The 26,983-nt window shown below is 37.7% G+C and overlaps 1 long non-coding RNA gene across 1 annotated transcript; it reads right to left on the bottom strand.

Annotated features, from left to right (window-relative positions):
- Positions 1–261: 261 nt before the first annotated feature.
- LOC144521900 (uncharacterized) lies at positions 262–9,621 on the bottom strand. The gene is made up of 3 exons (XR_013502364.1): positions 9,348–9,621; positions 520–668; positions 262–349 (listed from the first exon to the last, which is right to left on the bottom strand). It is a non-coding gene; the product is annotated as an uncharacterized LOC144521900 (long non-coding RNA).
- Between the last annotated feature and the right edge of the window lie 17,362 nt (positions 9,622–26,983).

The following is a 26,983-nucleotide window of genomic DNA, read 5'->3' as shown; positions in this document are numbered from 1 at the left end:
ATAACCTAATTATAATCCTAATCCTAAAACCAAGTCTTAACCCTCAAACAGCCCTTTAAACTTGTGGGGTCTGCACAGCCTTGTGGGGCCCAAAATGCTGGGAAAGTATACTGTATTCCCCAGTTTCTGGACCCCACAAATATAGTAAAGCAAGCACACACACACACACACACACACACACACACACACACACACACACACACACAGAGCATAAAACATTATGCTTATTAAAACAAGTCTTTTTCTATAATATTACAGCAAATTGGCTTTCAACAAAAAAGATTTAAAGACATTACCAAGAGGGGAGATCCATATACTGCAGTGGAACTGTCAGTGCCCATTCTTTCACCTAATTGTTTTGTCAAAAAATGATAATTCAACATTAATGCTATCAATATTTAAACATTTAGCTAGTATACAAATATTATGAAAATAATCATGGCCACTATGAATAAATGTTTTACTTTCAAATCAAAAGTAACACACACACATACACTTTAAATCATCTTTCATGCCTACCGTGTCTTCCTGTGCTGCAGAGTCACATCTACCCTGGGAGACGTCTTGCATCTGTCTGCTTCCAGAATGCTGTATGCCACAATGCCCTGTCTGTGTCTGTCTCATTTTGATTGGGGTAGGGTCTTCAGGCTGAGATGTCCTTCTCTGGGCTGTATGTAGACATGTGCACAGGTGTCATTTAGAGACATTCACATGGCTGTTTCTTTCATACACGTACATTCTGTGACGTACATCATTTATTGAACTTAATTCACGATTGGTCCAGACCTGTTGTACGATCATGCAAGCTTTTTCTCCACAGGGGAGAACACACTTGTTTCACTTAGGGACTGCATTACTGCATTACTTCAAATACTAAGTTACTCCTCTAGTAAACTAGTATTCACATGAAAAAAACAATAAAACATTGAGACCATTCAGCAAAGCACACTGGGTAATTCAGCACTGATTGCTATGGACTCGTCACTAGGCTTCCTCAGTCAGGTAAAGCTGCCAAAGCTGAACATTATCCAAAACTCCATTTCTCAGACGAGCGTCAATTTGGGAGCTTGCATGCTACCACTCCTTCCTTCTCAAATGCCTTGAAAGGGGTGATAGAATGCAAAACTGATTTTACCTTGTTATAGTTGAATAACGACAGTTCGGTGGGTAAATAGGACACACATAGAAGCTCAAAATCCCATTGATACCCCTATCCTCTGCAAATCTCACACTTTGAAACTGCTGCTGAAAACGGGCGAATCTCAACAAAGCTGGAAGCTGACGTAAGCATCCCAAATCCTAGTCTTTGTCACGCCCCAACATTTTTTACAGACTTTTTTATGCGAGAAATCAACTATGTAGAGGTCAAATATGGGCCGTTTTACGAAAATTGATGGCAAATTGCAAATTTTGTCCGACTGTGTGTCGCAGTTCAGCAGGAGCTCAGCAGGCTACGTGACAGCGGCCGGTGTCCTACTTCATAGACTCTGGCTCGCTGTGAGCTAGCTGGATCTCCGTCACAAAGGGAAGCCCGCAGCGCTCCATACCCGCGCAGAGTCACCGGTTCTGGGTTACTGGACTACAAAATGCCGAGGCCCTGATGGAGCTCCAGGGCGTGCAGCTAGCCGCGATTCATAGGATTGAAGGGACGGTAGCAGCTAACGAAATCCCTAATGTTCACAAAACTGCATTAAATTGAAATCGGACACCATAGTTAGCTTTATAAGACCTTGGGGTACATGTTATGTAAGTGGCGTGACGAAATTCAAACTGTAAATATATACGAAAGTTATGCAACGATCTTTTCATAGGATTAAATGGGACACATAGCCTAGCTTGCAGCTCCGGAGCTCCACGGAGCCCTAAGCCCCGGTCGTCCAGTAACCGAGAAACAGTGACTTTCACTGGGTATGGAGGTTGCCGCTTTCTCGTCAGACTGTGTGGAGCTCCTAAAGTCCGACTCGTCTTACGAAATTTGCAATTAGCCATCAATTTTCGTAAAACGGCCCATATTTGAGCTTTATATAGTTGATTTCTCGCTTAAAAAAGTCTCAGAAGTGAATTTAATAACGACAAAACAATGTATACCTTTGCAGTGTCTGAAATACGAGACCTGCTGTCTCGTCTCGAATGTGTTTCTATGGGGTTCGCTCAAACCAATCAGCGCGCAGCTCATCTAAATATTCATGAGCATACCATATTTGGAAGAAAAGCCCTTGTTCCAAATAGAGCAGCATATTCACAGGGTAGTTAAGGGCCTAATAAAATAGCATTCGGGCAATTTTCAGCCGTACCAATGTTACATACTATTAGGAGACCTTAAGGAACAGTAAAATACCCTATATAATCATTCTATCGCCCCTTTGAAAAGGCTGTCGTTTATATTATATCAGCGGGACCGAAAGGATTGTTTGTAAGTTTAGGATCGATGCACATTAATCAACATTTCTGTAAATGTGCCAGTGTTAACCAGTTGGCTAGTTTCCAACTGTAGTTGTAGTAATTTCCTAGCATGCATGTCTTTATGAGGGGAAGAAACCGGAGCACCCAGAGGAAACCCACGCGAACAACATGCAAATCCGGAAACTCCCAGAACGACCTGGATTCGAACACAGAACCTTCTTGCTGTGAGGCAGAAGTGCTAACCACTGAGCCACCGTGCTGCCTGAGTCGGGTATGGCTGCAGCCTGGAGACCTCCCGTCTCATGCCCTCCCGGCTTGGCGCAGTCCGCTTTGACTCTTCAAAATAAAAGCTTGCGTCTAGTCCGTTGTGTTTTCGAACGGTGTTTTGGATGTTTTTTAACTAAACAGTACGGCAATCATGCTAATGAATAAAATAATTTTTTCATCAGATGTCTTAGTTACAACACAATGGAGCTAGCAAAGCAGTTTTGTGTTTATACGTGCGAGCAGGATTTATTCAGTTTGGGAAATTCCACGGTCTCTAAAGCTACAGCTCAAATTGTCTGGCTGACTAAACAGGGAGGGACCCATCTGCTAGTGATAGGGGCCGAGACTGAGAGACCTACTTGGAGCTACATGGATAAAATGCACCAAACAAGCCACTTTGAAATGTTGCTGTTCTCACGAATACAAAAGTTGGGTGAACCTCCCCCCTAGACTAAAAAACATTAGATGACCCTCCCCTCAACAAAGAATAAAAAGACATGACCCTCCCCTATTTTCCTCCGGTGGTCCATTCCATAAATACCGAACGGTCCCTTAACAAACCTACTGCAAAATGAATATTCTGTTCACCAGATCATCATCATCATCATCATCATCATCATCATCATCATCTTCATGGCTTGTCAATTCACTGCAAGATATTTTTAAGAATGTATCCTCTAATCTCTCGCCCAATATCTCTGTGACCTTACCTTGGCCGCCTCTCATATTAATCATGGACCGCTTTGCTTTAGAAAGACCTTTTTAGCATCTATCTTCATGTCAAGCCATTGCCTTTTTTATTTCTGTCACAGTACAGCTCTGTTCTGATGATGTGTTGTTATTTACTTTTGGTTTTTCGTGGGCCCTAATAAATTGCTGACTACATTTTTTATCTTTTAGTCTGCTGATTTCTGACAGCAGAACTTGTAGCTCTGTGGTGTGAAAGTATTTTTTCTGTTTGGTAACATTTGTGTAGATAGAACTGGTCCACAAAATGGAACACTATAGGGGCGTCGATCATGCTAATGATCAAATCTCATGACACGCACCTATCCAGGAACAGATGGCATTCATCAGACTGAAACGAGCAATTTACAACAGGCTTGTGCAGTTATAGGGGAACTTTCATGAAAACCTACCTTTGTCAGTGTTGTACACATACATTTGGGTATCTGGAGTACCTACCAACACACAAACTGTGAAATAACACAACCCAGTTTTGTGGGCTGCCATGAGAAAACATGGGATTCAACAAGCAATTCAGAGTTGGCTTCCCTTCCTATGTTAGATGCAGGCTCAGAACATACATTACCTTTGCAAAGGTGCGCCATACTTTACTTTTTAAAGCCAATCAGAGCAGACTGGGCTTTTTTTTAAATAGGGGGGCTTAACAATTTTGGGGTCAAAAGCCCAGCAGGATTAGGATGAGTTTGTAATGCATTTAGACATGAGTTTTTATCATACCAGCATAACAAAAATATTGACAGAAACCTCATAATTTACACTTCCCAATGTGTCCACTGCAATCATTTTAAATAGTTTGTATTTCATATATGCTAATTTATTTATTGTTTATTTATTTAATTTATTCTTTCATTTTCTCATGTTTTTCTTATTATTCTGACTTGGGCACCCAGTCTTTAAAGTTTCAAAGTGAGTTGAGCGGTTAGGTCTTTCTTTGATTGTGTCCACTGCTAAATACTGTAGTATGTGATTTTTAAAAATGCGCATATGAAAAAAAGCCTCCTTTAGGGGAAGCACGATGAGAACGCCAACAGTAAATAAGATATTGCTTTTGAGATAAACCCGTTTTGAAAGAGGCCACGCCGCTACAGGAGGTGCTTCAGATGATTCTGATGACAGCGACGACAATTTGAGCAGCTTGCTGAAGATCAACTTGACTAAGTGTAAATATTTCTTAAAACCATATCGGAAGAAATAAGTGGTGTGCAAATTCTTCGCCTGCTTCTTAAGGCAATGAAAATGTAGAGTGTGTGTGCTCTGCAGCCGGACCGGCACTGCAGTGATGATATAACTGCTGTTTGTGATTGTGTTTTTTCAAAGTACCCTATGTTACCTTTTCCACATATTGGTCAGTTGTGTCCGAGAGAGAGCGAAAGAGATTGGCCTTTTTGATTTTTTGTAAGTGTAAATATTTCTTATTTCTTCATATAAATGCAAGCTGTAGTGTCAATTATCCGCATGCTTCTTGAGTATGCATGTGTGTGTGTGTGTGTGTGTGTGTGTGTGTGTGTGTGTGTGTGTGTGTGAAAAGGGGTAAAAAGATAATGCAAGCGTTATAGTGCATAGGCAGCCCAACCAGCTCTGTCTTGGAATACAGAGAGATACAAATGTATAACCCGACCAGAGATGCAATTTCCTCCTGCATGACTACCTGGAGTCCAACTGAGGTCAGCAGACACCTACCCTTCTCTGTACTTGTCCACATTGTTTTTCAATGGAATGCACCGGCAGAGCGGTAGCTCGACTGCGGCGCTGTAAGATAATAATAATAATAATAATAATAATAATAATAATAAAGAATAAAAAATAAGATGGTGATAGTGGGGTAACAGTGTGATAATAAAGAGGTAATATATAGGTAATAAAATGTAATTACCAAAGTAATAACATCACAGTAATGAGATGTAATACTGGGGTAATAAGATGATAAGAAGGTAACAGATGTAATAACATGCAATTACCAATGTAATAAGTAGGAAAGGGTTTGATAATAACCATTTGTCTATCTGGGTAATGGACATATAGTTATATTAATATTGTAATAACATGGTAATAATGGGGTAATATATGTTGATGTTTTCACAGTATTATAGGCTACACACAGAAAAATGATGGGTTAAAAATAACCCAACTTGGGTTGTTTTATAACCTAACCGCTGGATCAATATTGCACCGGACCAACAGTAGTTAAGTTGACCCAGCAAGATGGGTTGGTCATTTTTAACCCAACAGATGAGTTACATATTCTACCCAAATGCTGGGTCAAATTAAATACAATTCTGGGTTGATTCAACTACATATTTGTTATATAGTGTACCCAAATTCTGGGTCAAATTAACCCATATGCCAGATTAATTCTAACACATTACAGTACAATTTAAGAAAATAAATTGCAATAGACTACCCATAGCTATAAAACCGTTAAACTACAAACCTAGAACAGAATACATGCTAGATTGATGCATATATTATGCAATAAACACTTAAACAATACAAAAACAAAACAACATAATGGAATCTTTGAATTTATTATAGTACATTAATTAATATCAACAATATAGTGGAACTGGTGCAGTTCATATCACTCAGGTAGGAAAACATTCAGAGCAAAACAACAATTAGGAATGAACTGGCTGAACATTCAATAGGCCAACAGTCAACAGGTCTATAGTGAACACATTCAAGAAATTCAAATTCCTATTAAAATGCTATTATTAAGAGCCATTAGCTCTACTTGCAAGCAAGGATTCTACTTTGAATAAACTTTACCATTTTAGACTCCCCTCCTGGCATTTCATATATTACAGTCTGTATGAAATCCCACACATGTTCACACTGCTTTGGGTATTTAATGTCAAAGACAAAGAATGCCTTGAAGCAGACAAAACATGGCCTGAAGCAGTGCTTCTTGTTCCAGGGCCTGTCCAGCTATTATGACAAAGACCTGAAATGCACTCTGATCATTTCCCAGCGTCAGGATGTGGGGGTATGTTTTGCATGCCTTGGCCTCACGGAGGTACTCCACCATGTTTATTCCAGGCTAAAAAAGAAAGAATACAAGACAGCAAGTGAGAGAGTGCGAGTGAGTAAGGACCAAATGTCTACCGACTACTATAGTAGAATTAAAATATAGACATTGTGAGGACCATTTTCCTGGTCCTCACTAGAGAAATGATTGTTTTATGATAAAGTCTAGTTAGCTTTACAATTTGGAAAATATTCAGTGCATCTCTAATTCATAAAGTTGAACTGTAATAGTCTACATTTCATTGCACATAACAAAATATTCCAAACCTTTTTTGATTAAGTCTTGATGGTTATGGCATATAGCTCACATTACAGAAAACAATTTAAAAAAGGATTCAGACCTCAATTGATCTAAAAAGCCATAAATCGATTGATGATCTATCATTACAATAAACATGCTCAGAAAATGTGTGCAAATGCTTTGTAGATTTAATGGGTTAAAATACAAAAGTGTCAACCTTCTGATAAATATGTTAATTTCTGCACTCAATACTTTGTTGGTGCCTGTTTAAGAACCAATTACTGCATCAGCGCGGTGTGGTACAGAGGTAGTAATCAGTCTGTGGCACTGCTGATGTGTTCTAGAAGGCCAGGATGCTTTGATAGTGACCAACGCATTGTAAGCTTGTAGAACGGCTATTTTCCAAATACTGTCAGGCTATATTTGATGCCTGTCCCCAAAAGTATAGTAAAACAAACCTGAATATGCATGTCTGCGTGCACACATTCTTGGGCTCAGATATGTTGATAAAATGAATAAAGTTTCCCCTTTAAATGTGCTTGAGGACTTACAGGCTTATGTTCGATGAAGGCCAAGCTGCATTCCTGAATGTTGTGGCGAACCACTTTCGCAACGCGGCCACGGCCAACTTTGTAAGTTGAAGGTGGAAGCAAGGCTGGCAGCCGCCTCAGGGCGAGTTCTCCAACGCCATCTGTAGGAAGACATAGGTGTCAATACGATGTGGAATGGCATACCTGTGATTTTGTCATTCAATATCCAACTAAAATAAAACCCATGCTAACTGTTATGTGCAGTTAATTCCCGCCCTGCAGCTGGTTAGTTTGTAGTTTAGTTAATCCTCCTATTATTGGGCCAGAAGGCAGCAGAGCTCTAAGTATTAAAAAGAGTACCGGAGTACAGTCACTGCGTTTCTGTGGCAGTAAACGTGTCACACACACCCTTTACTAACCGTGCTATATTCATAGTTGTACAAGATATTCAAGGCTGACAATGTTAACATGACAGCAGACAGCAGAGTTGCACACACGCACACACACACACACACCCACCCCACAGCCTCATAGTAGAGTCACTAGCTCAGCTATGCTGTGGATGGAAAAACAATTGCTATTGTATTAACTATTCAGATGTCACCATGAAGGCACCAAAAGCAATGCAGACTAACAGCAGAATGTAATCCAATGTGAAGATAAGATTATTTAGCAACACAAAATATAGAGAAAACCATCCTCCCTCTCTCCCTATACAATTCATATGACAAATTGCATACATGTAAATTGTCTATGTTTTTACTTCACAAGAATATTTGTGGCTGCTCACAGCATAGCCTTCTGGGCACGGCTGTCACTATAACAGTCTACAGCAGTAGTTCCCAAACTTTTTATTATATATTTCTTAACCCTTCATTCAAGTGGCCCTTGTCGTTTGCCAGGCCGCCATTTTAAATAAGAATTTGTTTGTGGGTCAAGAATCTATTGTGGGTCACCACATTACTTAAATAACTGCACATAAATGCATTTAGTCAGACATATCAGGTTATCTCACTGTTTGTACATACTTTAATCAGTCAAACACTGTGTTATGCCTTCACACTTCACATTAAAAACAAGTGCGTTCATTTATAGCCAGTTAAAATATTATAGCTAGCAAAGCAACTGACAGACAGCCTGTTACTAACATTGGCTAGTAAACTAGCTAACTTGCGAATCACCTGGCTAGCTTGAAACTAGCTGGCAAATTAGCGTGGTGAACTCAATAAACATGAGCATATGTCCATGGGCATTATGAACTTGTTTCATTAATTCATTAATATAATTCAGACCAAACGGATAAGCTGTAGGCTATCGTGCTTCCATGATAACGGCTAAATGGCTAACGTTAGCTACGTTGTTAGCCAAACCAACCAACTAGCCTCGACAATATAAAGATACTACTTTAATAGGTAACGCAACACAGACAATGTGAATTAGACATGTAGCTAGTGTACACAAACCTTTTATTATTTCTTTGCCTCGCTGGATGACCAGTCAGGTTCTCTGCTGTGACGAGCGCTCGGTGTGTGAACTCTGGTGGACTCTGGTGATGATGTGATGACGTTCGAAGCACAAACAACCCACGTGCTGGGTCAACCGATGTATGTTGGGTTGATGGATTTTGACTCAACGCATGAGTTGCACAAAATAACCCAAATTCCATATAAATAACCCATAATGGGTAAAACATTTCATAACCCAGCGGTTGGGTAGATGAAATAACCCAGCTGTTTTTAGGGTGTACATCAGCGTAATACCTTCCAAATTAGATAAAACTTCTTGGAATTTAAAATAGATAATTACTATATTGTAATGCTGAAATTCATCCACTATTTATGTTCCAAACATTTTGCTTTTGTTTCAAGGTAATACTTTACAAACTATATATTTAATCTTGTGACTTCTTACCTGGAAACACGTCTGGTAGTTTCTGTGTAACAACCATGAATCAGTGCTGCAAAATTGCCTGTTTCTATTGTATTACATGGTAATATTAGAATAAGAGAGGTGTAGAGATTACCTGGAAATGCTTCTGGTAGTTTCTGTGTAATTTCCATGAATCAGTGCTGCAAAATTGCCTGTTTCTATTGTATTACATGGTAATATTAGAATAAGAGAGGTGTAGAGATTACCTGGAAATGCTTCTGGTAGTTTCTGTATAACAACCATGAGTCAGTGGTGCAACATGCAAAACTGCCTGTTTCTATTGTATTACATGGCAATATTAGAATAACAGAGGTGAAGAGATTACCTGGAAATCTCTGCATCTCTACTTTTCTAATATTACCATGAAATGTGTCTTTTCCGGCATGCACGTAGCCCTGTGAAATCTGACCAGCAGCTGAACACCTTCCACCATCAAGCACTGGAGACTGGGATCGTCGAAAGTCAGTTCATTTGACTTAGAAAGGGTGAAACTGGGAAATGAAACACAATGACCAGTTACTTACATACAGTATTGATGAGTCACAAACATTATACAATGATAATTGTATAAACAATATAACTACATGTCACTGTAATGCGGTAGTATATACAATAGCTAACATGTAAGCTGAAATAAAGGAAATATGTAATGTATTGTTATACAGTGTACGTAGTATAACCTATATTGTTTATCTAAATAAACTAAAACATACTTACATGTAGCACAACCCAAGATAATAGTGGCAAACTAGCTTACCGAAGCATACTGTCAGTTTAATATGAGCTATCAATCATTATCAAAAATATACATATTGCACATTAAACTTTCTGACAATAATTAACAAAGATATCAGAACAGTATGTCAGCATCTGTTTCACATACCGAGAATACTACCAAAGGCATGGAATGTCGAAGATTGATGCGGATAGTATTGAGAAATTATAACACGTGAGGCTGTTCTGCTCACATTCAACTTCCTGACTAAATCCCATGGTGCAAAGGTCCTACAGTTCTTAAAGGAACACACATGCATGTATATATATATATATATATATACTACTGCATTACAGTGTTGTGTAGTTATATTGTTTTTACAATTGTCATCGTATAATGTTTGTGACTCATCAATATGTAAGTAACTGGTCATTGTGTTTCATTTCCCAGTTTCACTCTTTCTAAGTCAAATAAACTGACTTTCGACGATCCCAGTCTCCAGTGCTTGGTGGTGGAAGGTGTTTAGCTGCTGGTCAGATTGCACAGGGTTAGGTGCATGCAGGACAAGACACATTTCATGGTAACATTAGAATAACAGAGGTGCAGAGATTATCTGGAAACTACCAGAAGCATTTCCAGGTAATCTCTGCACCTCGGTTATTCTATTATTACCATGTAATAAAATAGAAACAGGTAGTTTTGCATTTTTCACCACTGATTCATGGTTGTTACACATAAACTACCAGAAGCATTTCCAGGTAATCTCTGCACATCTGTCTTTCTAATATTACATGTAATATAATAGAAACAGGCAGTTTTGCATTTTGCAGCACTGATTCATGGTTTTTACACAGAAACTACCAAAAGCATTTCCAGGTAATCTCTACCCCTCTATTATTCTAATATTACCATGTAATACAATAGAAACAGGCAGTTTTGCATTTTGCAGCACTGATTCATGGTTGTTACACAGAAACTACCAGATGTGTTTCGAGGTAAGAAGTCACAAGATTAAACATATAATTTGTAAAGTCTTACCTTGAAACAAAAGCAAAATGTTTGGAACATGAAGGGTGGATGAATTTCAGCATTATAATTATATTATAATATTATATATTATATATAATTACCAATTTTAAATTCCAAGAAGTTTAATCTAATTTGGAAGGTATTACACTGATAGTAACCTATAATACTGTGAAAACATCATCATAACAACATATATTACCCCATTATTACCATGTTATTACAATATTAATATAAGTATATTACCGTTACCCAGATATACATATGGTTATTATGAAACCCTTTCCTACTTATTACATTGGTAATTGCATGTTATTACATCTGTTACCTTCGTATCACCTTATTACCCCAGTATTACATCTTATTACTGTGATGTATCACCCAGTTATTACTTTGGTAATTACATGTTATTACCTATATATTACCTCTTTATTATCACACTGTTACCCCACTATTACCATCTTATTACCGGGCCGTAATTTGAAGTGCTACCAAAATAATGACCTAATTCATACTTTATTGATCCTAAGGGGATCAATCACTCTGTTGTTAGAACACACCACAATAAGGCCTGAAATACACACACATGCTCAGGTCCTATACATGCACTAATGGAGAGATGTCAGAATGATGGGGGGCTGCGACTGCTGGACAGGCGCCCTGAGCAGTTGAGGGTTTGGTGCCTTGCACTTTGGCAGTGCCCAGGAGGTGAACTGGCACCTCTCCTGCTACCAGTCCACCACCATACTTTGTTTACAACATTATTATTGTTATGCCTTATGTGCACTACCTCTTGCTCAACAGATGTGCAATTTAAATAAATTTAAATACATTAAACTGCTATTATACTGGGAATAATTTATTCAGCCATAGCAATATGCTGTATAGTTGCAACATACTTAATTGTGCATACACACTTACCTACAGTATTCTAATTATTATTTCTGTTTATGTTGTGGTTGTGGACATTTATGTTGCCTGTATTATGATTTCTGTACGTTTCCTGTTTTTGTATATTTATTCTGTATATTTCTGTTGCGTTGTGTGAATTTATCCTGTTTTGTGCATTCTGTTCTTTGTGTATATTTCTGTTTCCTGTTTTATTTTGATAGTCTGGTTTTTCTGTCTTGTCCAGTTTTACTTCCTGTGTTTTCCCACCTTTGTTGATTACCCTGTCTCTCCTAATGTCTTTCACCTGCTGTGTCACCTGCCCCTCATTACCTCATTACCCAGTGTATTTAGACCTCGTGTCTCACTTGTCTTGTCAGATTGTTTGCATCGGTTTGTGTCCCTGTGCTGTCAGTTTGTTCCTGTATCCTGTCTGCGTGTGTCGCCTGGGCCTTGTTTTGGATTCCTCCCTGCTTTAGTTTTGTAAGTTTTCCCTCAGAGTTTTTCGTTGTTTTTTTCAGGCTCTGTGCTGTTTTTTTTTGTTCTCAATAAATCCTCAATGCCAACTTTCTCCTGCCTGCCTGCATCTCTCTGCATTTGGGTCCTATTATTCCCTGCCTCACGACAGTTTATTTCTGCATATTCAGTGGAAAGAGCCATGACCCCTGCCCACTGATTACAAATTAGTTATATAAAACAATGGAGCAGAACCAAATGAGACCTTGTCACAATGAGTCATGTAAACTACTTTTTACAACTTTACAACTCTACAATCAAATACATTTCATCTACGTATTGTAGATGTTGTGCTGAATACAAAAGTCATGTTACTTTTTTATTTTGTACAAGTAAATTCAGACAGTCTGAGAAATGTTTTTTTGAACATGAAAGCATGTAAACATGTTCTAGTAGAGTAGAACCTAAACTTGAGCATAATGCGTCTCCTTAAGGAGAGTTTGTCTTGGTGTGTGTGTGTGTGTGCGCGCGCAATTTCTGGGGTGTTTGTGCACAACTTTAAGGAGTCCAATGATTCAGAATGCTGGAGATGTAAATTATGATCTCAAAAAGCTTCTTTTGAGGGCAATTGTCATGCTTGCATCAAAGTTTCTAATAGGACCTCTTACTTCAATTTGTGGATTCCAACAAAGCTCCTGCAATGACAGTATTAGCTGTGGAGAGACATGGAGCTGGAATCAAAGGCAGTGATGAATTATCCACAGTTACTACAAGAACACAGCTTCAAAGGATACATATCAGATCACAATCTGTGAGGGTTATGCTTTCTCCACCTCCTCTCAGATTACACAAACACACATACAGAGAGAGAGGGTGAGAGAGATGTAATTTTTACATTCTCGCATTTGATATCACTGTCATCACAGAAGGGGTACTTATTTGATTGATTAATCATGCTGATGAATATTGTCATTCATAACTGCAGATGAAGTATTAAAAGTGGTTCATTAGTTTATGAATTCTGACCCACTTTCGGAGGAAGAGACAGAAGGAAACAGAAAATGCTCCTATGCTGAAGCATCCTGGAAACCAAGCTAATGAACCTTGTGGAAGTGAAGACAGCAACACACATGCAAAACCATGGAAGACAGGAATGCGTACTTCTGTCGGTGATGGAAATGTGAACTTATTCAAAGAAACAACAAAAAAAAATAAAAGAAGAGACATGAATTGGGCCTGAGCAGTGAGGCGTCGCACTCTGGCTCTCGCTGTGATGCTCCGGTTTCAGAGAAGAATAAATGAGGCTGCGAAAAGTGGGCCTCCAGATGTGACTCCTTGTTCTTACGCCCCCCTTGGCATCATCTTCTGACGGCTGGAATGTGTTCAATTATATTCATAAATATAGGATAGTCTCACAGCTAACAAATATAGACTGGATTTGTATTATTTAAATGCAACCTGGGAGGAAAATTACAGCGTGAATATGCAAATGGGTTAAGAAGATTAAAAAGATCAGCAAAAAGTAGGAGTGTATATGTGGCATGGCAAGGTTTTACAATAATGCGAAGAGGAGAGGAGAAGAAGAGAAAGTGGGATTAAAAAGGGAAATGGGAGCTGAAAAGAGATGAGAGGGGGAGGGAGAAAAAAAAGTAGAGAAAAGGAGAAGAGATAGATGACAAGACAAGATTATGAGAGATGGGAGGACAGGTGCTGTCAGAGGAAAGGAGTCAGTGGGAGTGTTTGAGAACGGATTGGGATAGGACAAGAGAGGTTGAATGGAGTTGAAACAGGACGAAAGGAGATAAAAAAAGAGCACAGGTGTTATCTGTAAAGAGGAGTAGAAGTATTATGTGCAAGGAATGATACATACAATGGGTCTGCAAAGCTCTTTTCTTGAAGAGCAGAGTGGGCCGGGCATAAAGACTGATGCTGATCTTTATTGTCCCTCCCTTGGAAGTTGTCAGACACATTTCCTTCTCTGCACACACACTGGTTCACTCAGCTATCCCAGTTAAGTACAATTAATGTCATACTGTCTTTCTGAGAATAAAAATAAGAGGAATAAAAGAAAAAGGCTATTTAAAAAGTCCGCTAAATAAATCATAGTATACGAGCAGGGCGCCTTCCCCTCTTCCATTGTTTTATGTTTTTGAAATGATTTCCTAAAAAAAACAATTTCAATCTCATACGGCTAATAGATACATTGCCATGGCAACACTGCATATAATTCTTCTCTAAGTGCAGCCCCTCATTATAATGGTTATAAACATTGCCGTATCTAGATGGTCTTCATCACAAATACAGATCTTTTCCAAAAAATGCGGGCGCTGATGGTGGTGGTTGGGGCGGGGTGCAAGTATAGCGTTGACTGAAGAACTGAGAGTAGACGGCAAGACAAAGACTGTGGGGAGATGAAGAACAAGATATGTAAGGCAAAGAGAGAAGCTGTGATGTTCAAACTGGGGCGTTCAAAGCTTTAAACAGTTGCTATCGCTATCCAGATGTCATTCCATCAAGTTGTTTCATTTCAAATATGTTCAGCAGAATCTTCAATCTGCACTGTGGTTATTTTTTGTTAGTTTGTGATATTTAATTAAAAATTTAAATTGCATTAAATATTAAACATTCTCCAGAGGACTAGATCAATGTTTAAAGTGAAAGAATCACTGTTTCACTGTGGTGCATATGAGTTCATAACACAGAGATGCATCTTCCAAGCACGCTTGGTTCAATTGACCTCTGTGGGCTACTTATAGTATATTTATTTTTGCACTTGCAGTACTTTTAAAAAACCTTCCAAGCATTTGCGTTTTTCTGTCTGAAATCTTGAATAAATCAGAAAATCAGACCATTTGAAAGCAAAGATTAATTAAACACAAATGTATTCTTCAAGAGGAAGCCTCGTCATTTTCCTAAAGGTCCACTCAACCATACAAAAATATAGGTTATTTATTCCTACCCTCTAACATGACCCACAGAAGCGTTTCATAAATGCCCCCCAGCGGAGGCAGGAAATACATGTATGTACAAGCTGTCCTCATATCTAAACCAGAGAATGTAATGGTTCCGGATTCAAACAGGTCATTGACGTTGTGAAACAGTTGCAGTTTGGTAATGTATAGGCACCAAAACTACTGACTTAAAGCTATGGTGTGTAGTTTCATTCGCCCCCATGAGAAATTCTAAAAAATTACAACAATTCTGTCAGCGCATCCACATGATACAAGCCTTTCGTGATCGCGCACCGCACCCACCCATCCGCTACGCATTTGCTAGTAGCTAAGGAGAACACGGGAGGATTAAAAAAACATGATGGACTCTTCAGAAGAGGTATTTATCTTCGCAGGGTGACACAAATTTCTAAACATAACCATACTGAGAAATAAAGAGAGATTTTTTTGGAGCTGATAGTCTTAATTAGCTTTGTATCAACTCATTTGGCAATGGCTTACATGTAATGGATGTTCATTAATATAAAAAAGTTACGCACTAAAGCTTTAAGTTTAGAATACATTGTGGTTTGGGTTTAAATCAGACATTACTTCACTTCCAGTTTTGCACGCGGCGCTGAACGTGACGTAGCTCCGTTTGTTCCATAAAGCTAAAGAAACTTGCTGTTTAGCTTTATTTCCAACAGGACATGAACCCCCGGTCGGTCCCGGTTTGTTTGGCCCATCCACCATTCCAACCTGTCTCCTTACTTTGTAACATAACTTTCTGCTTTGCTCCTGTCACAATTACTATGGCCACTAGAGGGTGCGGCCACTATAAATATACATTTGAGACGTAATTGCTGCTTGAACAAACAACCAAGGGAGCCTTGAATCATTGTTTTCGGAATGACAGTCTCTTTTGTCAATACATTACAGGCTAAACTCTGGAGCTTTTTCTTTCTTTCAATTGCCATAATGAATCACGTTTTTTACTTCTTTTAATATTGTCTCAGAAGACTATGTTACCCGTAGAGTATGCACATCAACACGAAATACATCTATCCAGCAAATTAGAAAGGTCATTTAACTCTCACAGATACAGTATATGAAACAGAGCACTACTCTTAAAGCCTGTCTTCACGCTGTTAAGATTGTTTTGAACACAATAAACTCTTTGGGGGGTTGCTGAAAGCATTCTTTTATACATATCAAAAGGCTTAATCACTTTGCAGACGGGTACTGAGGTTTCTGGCTTTCAGAAATCAAACCACACGACTGGTAATCAGATTTGAAGAAAATCTCCCTGTGCATGGGAACATCTACTTCTAATTCCCCCTCTCCAGCTGATTGTATTTTTTAGTGATTGCAGACGGTGTGACGAGCCATCAAGCTGGAGTCAAAACACATTTTAGCAACAAAAGTTAAAAAGTCTTGTTTTAATGCCAAAAACAGAAAATGACAAAAGTATTTAGTGTTTTGACAAATTATCTCTTCAGCATATACAGGTGCTGGTCATATAATTAGAATATCATGAAAAGTTGATTTATTTCAGTAATTCCATTCAAAAAGTGAAACTTGTATAATGTATACATTCATTCCACACAGACTGATATATTTCAAGTGTTTATTTCTTTTACTTTTGATGATTAGAACTGACAACTAATGAAAACCCCAAATTCAGTATCTCAGAAAATTAGAATATTGTGACAAGGTTCAATATTGAAGACACCTGGTGCCACACTCTTATCAGCTAATGAACTCAAAACACCTGCAAAGGCCTTTAAATGGTCTCTCAGTCTAGTTCTGTAGGCTACACAATCATGGGGAAGACTGCTGACTTGACAGCTGTCCAAAAGACGACCATTGACACCTTGCACAAGGAGGACAAGACGCAAAAGGTCATTGCTAAAGAGGCTGGCTGTTCACAGAGCTCTGTGTCCAAGCACATTAATAGAGAGGCGAAGGGAAGGAAAAGATGTGGTAGAAAAAAGTGTACAAGCAATAGGGATAACCGCACCCTGGAGAGGATTGTGAAACAAAACCCATTCAAAAAATGTGGGGGAGATTGACAAAGAGTGGACTGCAGCTGGAGTCAGTGCTTCAAGAACCACCACGCACAGACGTATGCAAGACCTGGGTTTCAGCTGTCGCATTCCTTGTGTCAAGCCACTCCTGAACAAGACACAGCGTCAGAAGCGTCTCGCCTGGGCTAAAGACAAAAAGGACTGGACTGCTGCTGAGTGGTCCAAAGTTATGTTCTCTGATGAAAGTACATTTTGCATTTCCTTTGGAAATCAAGGTCCCAGAGTCTGGAGGAAGAGAGGAGAGGCACAGAATCCACGTTGCTTGAAGTCCAGTGTAAGGTTTCCACAGTCGGTGATGGTTTGGGGTGCCATGTCATCTGCTGGTGTTGGTCCACTGTGTTTTCTGAGGTCCAGGGTCAATGCAGCCGTCTACCAGAAAGTTTTAGAGCACTTCATGCTTCCTGCTGCTGACCAACTTTATGGAGATGCAGATTTCATTTTCCAGCAGGACTTAGCACCTGCACACAGTGCCAAAGCTACCAGTACCTGGTTTAAGGACCATGGTATCCCTGTTCTTAATTGGCCAGCAAACTCGCCTGACCTTAACCCTATAGAAAATCTATGGGGTATTGTGAAGAGGAAGATGCGATGCGCCAGACCCAGCAATGCAGAAGAGCTGAAGGCCACTATCAGAGCAACCTGGGCTCTCCTAACACCTGAGCAGTGCCACAGACTGATCCACTCCATGCCACGCCACATTGCTGCAGTAATTCAGGCAAAAGGAGCCCCAACTAAGTATTGAGTGCTGTACATGCTCATACTTTTCATGTTCATACTTTTCAGTTGGCCAACATTTCTAAAAATCCTTTTTTGTATTGGTCTTAAGTAATATTCTAATTTTCGGAGATACTGAATTTGGGATTTTCATTAGTTGTCAGTTATAATCATCACAATTAAAAGAAATGAACATTTGAAATATATCACTCTGTGTGTGATGAATGAATATAATATACAAATTTTACTTTTTGGATGGAATTACTGAAATAAATCAACTTTTTCATGATATTCTAATTATATGACCAGCACCTGTATTTCTGTGGGATTTGAGCTCTAATTAGTTGGATTATCGTCTCTTTTGTGAAGCTGTAACTGTATTATTTTTGTCAATTGCCGCTTCAGCTCGAGGTGAAAAGAGCAGTGTTTGCGATAGTGTGTGTGTGTGTGGGGAGTGTGTGATGAAAGTTGTTGCCACAGCTAAAAGTGAATAGAGGTCAATTGAGGTCTTGCAAAGACAGCGGAAGAAAAAAAATAAAAGTTTTAATCTTGAGTTTGTGTCCTTGAGTTAATAAATAAGTTATCTCTGGGTTCCTGCCAAATAACATTGTTCAGTGTTTTAATATAAAAAAAAAAGCCTTTTCTCGGCCTGTGACAGATTAAAATATGTTTGACTCATTCTAAAATCAATGTAAGAGAGTAATAAGCAGTGCTTTATGCCACTCAAATATGTGACCTATATGTGACCTGATTGGGTCAAGAGATCAAGAGGTCACGAGCTGTCAAAAATGTGATTTACATCTGCCAGATGTTTCTGACGCGATTCTTCCGGAACATTCCAGAAAAAAGGGCGTGCCTAAGACCGGATATTACCAGGGAGGAGACCGGAAGATGCGTATTAATGTCCCGAGACCGGAAATTGCGTTTTTAAATGAACAATGGGCGAGATACAGGAAGATGCATTTCAAATGAACCAGTGAGCAAGAAATAGGTATCTTTCCACTATTTGAAGCAGATAAACAGCTCGTATAACTGTGAGACCAGAGAGTGTGTAAGACAAGGCAGTAAAAAAAAAAGGAATGTGGTAAAAGTGTAAGGGCTCCTCTTACAACAGGCCCAAGGAAGTAGCTTTAATAAGCGTGAATGGTCTAAGCCCAACGGTCAATGCATCTCTGCACACACACACACACACACACACAGCACACACACAACACACACACAAACACACACAAACAAACAACAAAAAGATAGCCTGGGGCAGGATAAGTTAGCTTAAATCAGGAGTTACATTTTGTAAAACATGTTGATCGTATGTCTGTGCATGCTTAGCTCTGGTCCATATGTCTGGCTCACAGTGTCCTCTGCCCTCCTGCGTCCTCCGCTGCTCCATACTCATCTGGCTGTGTCTGCTTCATTCTGGCCCGGGGATCGATGTTCACTCCCCTTTTCCCAACACACCCCTTTCTCCCACGCCTCTTTTTTCCCATGCCCAAACACTCCACCGGAAATTGTGTTTTCAATTCAAATGAGCGAACCAGTGAGAAGTAAAAAAAAAAAAAAGACCAACATTCCCTATACCATAAATATGGTATTTTTCAACAGATCACACAAAATCAGAAATGGCATTTGAACACATGACATTCATTGTGACTACTTTCTTTGAATTTTGATTGATTTATTCAACTTGGTCACACTTTTCTTGTTTACGGGTCAAAATGACCGCCATAGGAAATTAATGGGAAAGAGTATAATATTCATCCATGCACACACTCCTACAGCTTTCCTGCACTTGTGTGCCATTATACACATGAAACACAAACACACACACACACACACACACACACAAACAAACAGACCCAGTACATGTTGTCATGTTGCTGCTTGAGCATGTGAACCACTAATTATAGTGTGTGTGGTGCTCTGCAGCGCTTACACACACACACACACACACACACACACACACACACACACACACACACACACACAGTTGTTTTATTTTCTGTTTTTCTGTTTCCTAGTCCCATTTTTCAGTCTTAAGTACTTAATACAAGAAACAAATTAACAGTTAATTATGCAACATTAGTTAGTTGCAAGGATGTATAATACAAATTACTGCAATGATTATCTCTCTCCTATATTGAGTAGTCAGGTCGGTCTTTACCTAAACACCTTTATGCTATGTACAACTTGACATTAATCCGTAACAACTACGTTTTAACCAGCTTTATCTTATTATCTTGTATGAACATTTAGAAAAAGTATCATATCATATATACTGCATGAAAACGAACTGCGAGCCATAGCAAGGGGCCTCTAACCAATTGCCATAGCTAAGGTCAAAGGTCAACCTCTGCTCTGCTGAACACACACAGACACCAGTGGTATGTCAACAGCTGTACATTTATGTCCACATACGTTCTCGCTTAGTAGTTCTCTTTAGATTGGATATGTCGTTAGATTAAATGCCCGTAAGAAAATAATTTCCAGACACAACCAAAGCCACTCAAGCTAAAAGCATTGAGTGTTAAATGCCACATGTCCCACTGTAGCCTTTCATCTCACTATATACATAGTTTGGTTTCATTTGTTAGCCCTGTGTTAACCTTGTTAAGCTGTAAATGTAGCAATTCTTCTCTCACTTTTATAAGGAAAATTGTAGGGTATATATATCCAATTACAAATGCAAAGCACTGCTTATTAAACAAGAACAAGAAAATATATGAATGGATTTAAACACCAGTGCAGCCAAACACTATGAACAATCTTCATCTAGACAACACCTTATTAAGCTTCATTGGAGTTATATAGTATTTATACAGGATTTATAATTAGTTTCCTTAACGTTAATGTTTATAGGTAAAGGTGAGGTCAATTCCGTACACAGAGTTAACCATTCTTTTTCACTAAACTTTCTCCTTTAAGCTCTAATTCCCAATTTGTTCTCAAAAAGAAGAAAAAGAGTTATGGGAACTTTCAGACAAAATTCTATACAAGTGAGATATCTTACACTTAAGCGAAGTTGCAGAGATAATAAATTGTTACAGCTCAGTGGGATAGAGTCTAAGTTGTCCCTTTTTATGTAAAGATACAATGATGTGACGAACCTGCAAGTATTTAAAAAAATCTGTTCTAGGACTTTATATTCTGCACAAATAGCAGTAAAGGATTTAACGGACTCAGAGTCTTCATCAAACATATCTGAAAAGGTTTCTAAACCATGAAGTGACCAATTTCGAAAGTCAATTTGAGAGAGAGCTAGAAAGTCGGGGTTAAATGCAATAGGAGAGTTTTTGCTTATAAGACCTTCTGGGCTCAGATACCTATTACAGTCCTGCCAAGCTTTCAATGTGGCTTGTAAAGGGGGGAACCCCTCTACATTCATCAGGGACTGCAGTGTGTTAACATAAAGTGTTGTTGTGATCTCTAATGGATAGCATGTTAGTGATTCCAGTGCTACCCAAAGAGAACTAGCTCCCAACTTCCAACTTATAATATTTCTAACTTGGCAAGCCCAGTAGTACCATAAAAAAATTGGAAGTCCTAACCCCCCTTTTAAACATGGTTTTGTTAAAGTGGACAGCTTAATCTTTGGGGTCTTGTTGTTCCATATACATTTTGTGAAAACATCTATTAATTAACTTAAAAAAAGAAAAGGGAATATAACATGGCAGCATATTAAAAGCATAAATAAGGGACGGAGTATACTCATTTTAATGAAATTAATTTTCCCAATAAGAGACAGTGGGAGAGCAGACCAAGTCTGAAGTTTCTTTTTGCATTCCTCCAGCAAAGGGTTATAGTTTCCCTTAAATAGTTTGTCCAAAGCGGGTGTCACTTGTACTCCAAGATATTTAAAGCCATATACTGACCAAGAGACAGGGCATTCCTTCTTAACATTTTCCTCATTTGGAATGTTAAGAGGGCAAGCAATTGATTTTTGTAAGTTAACCTTATACCCTGAAGTTTTAGAAAATGTTTGAATATCTTCCAAAACATGGTGCAAAGTTGACATAGGTTCAGTAACAAATAATAAAGTATCATCGGCATAGAGAGAAATTTTGTGATGTTGCGTGCCTGCGGTCACTCCCTTTATCATAGGATTAGTAGATCGTCTCAGCAAATAACGATAACAAAGCAATAACAAATAATAATAGGTAGAGAGGGCAGCCTTGCCTGGTACCTCTTCCTAAGTGCACTGGGGGAGATTCCACATTATTAGTACATACAGGTGCATTTGGAGTGTCATATAATACTTTAATCCATTCAATGAAATTGTAGCCTAATTTAAATTTATCTAGTACTAAAAAAAGAAAATCCCATTCTAAGCAGTCAAACGCCTTCTCAGCATCGAGAGACATTAATAAAGGTGTTTTTTCCTGGTTCAGATAATGTATGATGTTAAACAGTCGTCTAGTATTATCAGATGAGTGACGACCTTTAATGAATCCAGTTTGATCTACATTTATTAATTTTGGGAGAATTAATTCTAATCTCTTCGATAACAGTTTTGTAATAATTTTATAGTCACAATTTAGCAAACTCATAGGCCTATATGAGGCACAACTTTGACAGAGATTCTAGCTGTTTTCAAAGAAACAGGAAGAATGTTATGGCTAGAGAAGTCATTAACCATTAACATAAAAACTAATTTAAGTTGTGGCCAGAAAGTTTTATAAAATTCTCCAGAAAACCCATCCGGGCCTGGAGATTTATTTGCTGGTAGTGATTTAATTACAGAAAACACCTCTTCCTCAGACAAGTTTTTTGATCTGAGACTGTAACCTGAGGTAGATCCAAACGGTCTAAAAAAAGGTTGTTGCCTCAGGGATTGAAATATTTTCAGATTTATATAAACCACTATAAAAATCAAAAGATTGTTTATTAATTTCTAATGGCTTGTATGTTACTACATTTTCAGTTTTAATGGCCATTATTGTTCTCTTAGCTTGTTCCTTTTTCAAATAATGTGCCAATAGTTTACCTGGTCTATTCCCAAATTCATGCATTTTTTGTTTCAAATACATACTTTTTTGTTTAATATAGTTTGAGTGGTCTGAGTTGAAATTTGCTCTGGCTATAACTAATTTATTCCAATTTTCTTCAGATTGATCTTGCTTCTCTAGATAATAATTCTTCCTTTAAACCATCAGTAATTAATTTTCTTTCTTTATTTTCATAAGAGGAGTAGGATATAATGTGTCCTCTCAAAGTAGCTTTTGCTGCATCCCAAAGTATGGATGGGGCTATTTCAGATGATAAATTATAAATATTAAAGTCTTCAATCCGCTCTCTCATTTTCTTACAGAATATTTCATCTTCTAATAACGGATTATTAAATTTCCCCATTTTAGTTTTAGAAGATTTATTTAGAGTGATTTCCAAGGAGACCATTGCATGGTCCGATATAGAAATTTCATGTATTTCACAAGATGAAACAAGCTTCATACATTTTTTTAGGAATAAAAAAATTAATCTAAACGAGAGTAAGATTTATGTCTTATGTGTTCATGAATTAAAACAGCCACTCCTCGGCTATTTGTTTTAAAAGATGAAAAGAAAATTTGTCCAACCCAGTCTTTCCGTAATTGAAGATGCTCTTCAGGTGAAAGGTGAGTTTCTTGCAATAAGGCTATTCCCACTTTCTCTTTTTTGAGAGCTGTAAGTATTCATTTCCTTTTGATAGGATGTCCTATACCTTTAACATCCCATGTCATTAATTTAACTGATAGAACCATAGTAGTCCTTTAAAGAAAAAAAGAAAGAAGTTACTCATGCAAGCCCTCAGGCTAACATGACAGGTAGGATTTATTAAATTAAAAAGCAACAAAAAAATAACTATATTTAACACATATAAAACACACACACTCACACACATATAGGCTAACCAAAAAATTCCATCTGCACCACCCCATGCTGAGTGGTATCTTCTGGTGAGCGTTGTTTTGTCTAAGAATTAGGGTCAATGTAACCACGTTTGTTTAGGCTATCTCCCCTAAAGCAGCTTGTGGCGTGCCCCCCTCCCCCTTTCATACCAGTTCCTACAATAACCAAACAATCGCTTTCAGGCATATCCTAAATAAGCTTATCGCTAAGTAACCGAGGAGGACTATAATCAACTTTTAGTCTTTTAACACAAACAGTAACGTTCCCAATAAGCTGGTTACTTAAACACTTCAATAAACACCTTATGCCTCCTCGTTTGTTTTGTCTCTTCAAAGAAGAAATATAAACCAAGAAAATAAACAAAAAGCAACTGGTTAGAGGCCCCTTGCTATGGCTCGCAGTTCGTTTTCATGCAGTATATATGATATGATACTTTTTCTAAATGTTCACAAAAGATAATAAGATAAAGCTGGTTAAAACGTAGTTGTTACGGATTAATGTCAAGTTGTACATAGCATAAAGGTGTTTAGGTAAAGACCGACCTGACTACTCAATATAGGAGAGAGATAATCATTGCAGTAATTTGTATTATACATCCTTGCAACTAACTAATGTTGCATAATTAACTGTTAATTTGTTTCTTGTATTAAGTACTTAAGACTGAAAAATGGGACTAGGAAACAGAAAAACAGAAAATAAAACAACTGTGTGTGTGTGTGTGTGTGTGTGTGTGTAAGCGCTGCAGAGCAGAGGTTGACCTTTGACCTTAGCTGACAACTGCAAGCAAGAGGCCCTTGCTCTTTCAAAGGGAGAAACTAGTCTCCTCCAAGAGAGCTCTTCCAACATTGATAGATGTTGTAGATAGAACAAAGACAATTAAAATAATCTAACAAACAAAACAAAATTAACAGAACATTGTATAACAATAATAGAAATACAAAGTCGAACAATATCACATTTGGATATACCAATTCATAAATAAAATAGCAGTTCGCTTGGAGGGACAAGCTTCCTATATCTTTTTCTTTTTTAACTATCTCTTATAGTTTTCTTTTCTAGTAAATAACAAGAACCTTGTTTGAGTCAGAGTTTTGATGTAATCATAGTTGTCGTTTCATCACCCTTCAGGGTCTTTTCACTGTTACTGGATAAAAAATTGTAGTCTTAAATTCTTAGTTTCTGCTCTTAAGTGATATATAATAATATATAAAAGGCCATCAAATATTAAGACAAAGTTGTCAGTTGCATATTGCATTGTATAATTAATCATTATAAATAATTGAGCTCAGGTTGAAATGCAGATAACATGAGACCAGAGTAGTATTACTTACTTTTTACATACTTCAAGTTAGAACTATTTACAATATAATTTTAAAAGCTATATTAATATCACATAGATCACAGATGACATAAGGTTTAAAAATGTTTAATGTGTGTATATAACAATAAGTGAAATCCATAGTACAAAGCTTTGAGCTCTGGTTGAAATGCAGATAACATGAGACCAGAGTAAATGCAAAGTAGTACTACTTTACTTTTAACGTTGGTGTTTTACAAAGAAACTAATTTGGGACAGGGTGCAAAGTTGAATCTCGTCTTACTTTTTTTTTCTTTTCTTTTTTAACACCAATCACATAAGTTTAAAAATGTTTAATGTTTGTATATATTTAATATAATTAGCTAAACTATTTCCTGCTATGTTATCTTTTTCGGCATCTTTCACCACATTAAACCCAAACAATCTTTTAACAGAATGTGGTTATGCTAGTTACATTAAAATGATACAAAATCATTTTTGTATTCAAAATCACATTAACATTTGTAATAACGCATATTAACATTTGTAATAACGTAAATTACATAAGAAACCCGCCCTGGAACAGTATCTTCTGTTGTTCACTCCGTATGTCGAAACAAATACCTGGTCACAACAGCATTTAAAAATTAATAAAACAAAAATTACATGGCAAAATCTACTTATTCCAATGAAAATTACTGAATTTAGGGCAAGGTAAATCCATGCAGATTTTATTTAACTTTGGCTTTGACTTTTGAGCTCTGATGACCCTTGATGAAAATAAGTTTAAAATGGAGGAAGGTATCAGAGCCTATTATTGGCAGTGTTCCACTGATCTGTCTCGCCAGAGGGTTTGTTACACAGAATCATCTGAGAAGCCGTCAATGGAAACTGTTTGGAAAAGGGCAGGCAATTTAAAAAAAAATACCTGGCAGATGATTGGCTGAAGCAACTGTCCATCAACCTTTTACCGAAGCCAGAGAGAGGAAGTAAGCCATTCTGATAGATATTTCATACCTGACAGAATGAGCTACCCTACATTTTTTTTTTTTTTTTATTGACAAAAAAGCACCAACATACAAAACTCTCGTTGGGGAAAAGGATATACATGCGTATATACAATACAAATACAAGAAGGAATTACCTGATCAAAAGAAACAACAAAGAATAAAACAAAAAGGGGGAGCTGCTTAAAATACACAAGTCAAAAGCAAAAAGGCTAGAGAAAGTAAAATTAACATTTAGAGCGGTACACAAGGAGAGACTAATCAAAACAATAGTTTTCTAGATATGTCACTACACATTTTCCTTGCAGTCTTAGTAGATTTGATCTTTTTCAGTGAGGAAAAAAACTATTTAAAGTCATTTATAAACCAAACAAAGGATTAGAACACCTCCACTTACTGCAATGAATATATTTACCCATTAGAATAATCATATTGAGTAAGTCTGATGAATCTATATTATCCATATAAAAGAGGATGTGTGGCAAGGTGAGAGTAGGGATATTATCCATCTTAAGTGACAGCCAATTATGTATCTCAGACCAGAAGCTGTGAGACATGGGGCAAAAAAAGAACATGTTTTTCCAGAGTCTCATCAGCCACCTCACAAAAAACACAAGGGTCTACATCAAATTTGAATCTTCTTCTAAGAAAGTCAGCGACCGGATATATCTTATAGATTATTTTAAAGTGACTCTCTTTGACTTTTGGGGAAATGGGCCATTTAATGAATTTAAAATGTATTTTTTCTATGGACAGTGCATCCATGTTCGGAACCTGTACCCACAATCCTCTTTTATAACCAAAACATAATTTAGATATCAAAGCATCACTAATATATT

Source organism: Sander vitreus, chromosome 1 (genome assembly GCF_031162955.1).
Source record: "Sander vitreus isolate 19-12246 chromosome 1, sanVit1, whole genome shotgun sequence".
NCBI lineage: Eukaryota > Metazoa > Chordata > Actinopteri > Perciformes > Percidae > Sander > Sander vitreus.
Note: the sequence above shows the minus strand (reverse complement) of the source record. Positions and strands in the feature narration are given on the sequence as shown.